General features: G+C 46.0%; 1 pseudogene; it reads right to left on the bottom strand.

Annotated features, from left to right (window-relative positions):
- Positions 1 to 579: 579 nt before the first annotated feature.
- LOC150057256 (calpain small subunit 1 pseudogene) lies at positions 580 to 1,313 on the bottom strand (annotated as a pseudogene).
- Between the last annotated feature and the right edge of the window lie 428 nt (positions 1,314 to 1,741).

Here is a 1,741-nt window from a genome sequence, read left to right as displayed (position 1 = left end):
GATTAGTGCCAGAGTTGGTATGTAGATGGAAAATTATGGCAGAGTTTCATTGTGCTAATTTTTTTTTTATTTTTTGTGCCCCTCCCGGGGCCTAGACATTATTTCCTGAGCTTTTGTGATGAAGTCCTCTATAACTTGAGCTACAGTTCTACTTCTGGCTTTTTTTTTCTCTCAAGGGTCAGGGGGATGTTTTATTTGAACGAGAAGCCCACAGTGCTCTTAATAATTAATGTTATTTGTGGAAGTGAGGTATACATCTTGTGATTCTGTGGGTCTGCGATGTAGGCGATGTAGAGATTAAGCTGTTTGTTTGTTTGTTTTTTAAACTGAACAGCATTTATTTCCTCCTGGGAGTAGAGTACAGGCAAAGGCACTGGGGTGTGTGAGCCTGCAGTGACCTGGAGTTTATTTGGCTGCCTGGGTGGTAACTAAGCCAGGATGTGTTGGGACTGGAGGGACAATGCTAGAAGTGAGACAGGGCCCTGGGGACATGGAAGTGCTGGGCTTGGCACAGATAAAAGAGGTAATAGAGAGGGTATGGGGTGGGTGGGGTGGGGTGACCCGGGCACAGAGGGTGTCTTAGGGCCAGGGGTAACTCAGGGTATGGCAAACTGAGACATGTTGGGTTCTGGCTGGTGTCAGGGGAGCTAGGTGCCAAGAGCTGCAGAAAGAAAAGCCTGTGGATAGCAGGATGTGATCATGACACCATAACTGAAGAGAGATCCGCTCTGGGTGACACCCAGGTACAGGATGGCACCACAGTGAGTGAGGGCAGGGGGAATCCCACTCAGGAATGCACAGCAGCTGCAAACACTCCTGGATGTTCACTTGAATTTGTCCACTGCCATCTTGGTTAAGAGATTCGAAGGCATGGAACATGGCATCTAGTTGACCAAGCAGCTGATAAAGTTGTCAGAATCCATGTTCCTGTTGTAGAGATGCTGGTTCAGTGGCACCTGAATCTGAACCTGACCCTGAACCTGCCTCAAAGGCCCCTGGGAGTTCCCAGATCAGTCCTTATCAAACTGTTTGGGTGGGACCTGCCACTTCTTGATGTGTTCCACGGGTACTTGAACTCTTCAAAGCCCAGCTTGCCTGCTGGTATCCCTCTCCATCACAGCCACCGTGCTGGGACATGTATCAAGACCAAAGCCATCCGTTTTCAGATGGGGATGTCTGGTCACCACCTTGTGGAGAATATTCATGAGTTTCTGTAGCACTGACCTCTATATCATCTCCAGCCAGCTGGGCAAAGAGTCCCCTGAACTGGCGACCTCCTCACTCTCGTTGGCCTCAATATTGGAGTAAGATTTTTTTAAGGTTTATAACAAGTTCTCAAGTAATGCAGACACTGCTTGTTTGGAAAATCTGTTTGTTTGTTTGTTGCTGATTTTTTTTCTGGTGCTAGGTCCTGAACTGAGGCCCTAATTGTAGTCTCTGAGAGCCTTTGCACAAGGCTAGTGTTCTGCCACTTAAGTCACAGTTTCATTTCTTTTTTTTTTTTTTAAGGCTAATTGGAGAGAAGAATCTCACACTTTCTTGCCTGGTCTGGCTTCAAATTGCAACCCTCAGATCTCAGTCTCCTGAGTAGCTAGGATTATAGGCATGAGCTTGGAGAATCTTTTCTAAAACTCACCAGGCTCTAAAATCAAAGGTAACCCCATAAAAATTTCAGCCTGGGTGTTTTTCCAAAGAACTGATGAAAATTCAAAGAATATAGCCAAAATAGACATGAATAACT

Source organism: Megascapheus bottae, chromosome 11 (genome assembly GCF_031878675.1).
Source record: "Megascapheus bottae isolate mThoBot1 chromosome 11, mThoBot2.hap1, whole genome shotgun sequence".
Lineage (NCBI taxonomy): Eukaryota > Metazoa > Chordata > Mammalia > Rodentia > Geomyidae > Megascapheus > Megascapheus bottae.
This window is presented reverse-complemented; position numbering and strand designations above follow the sequence as displayed.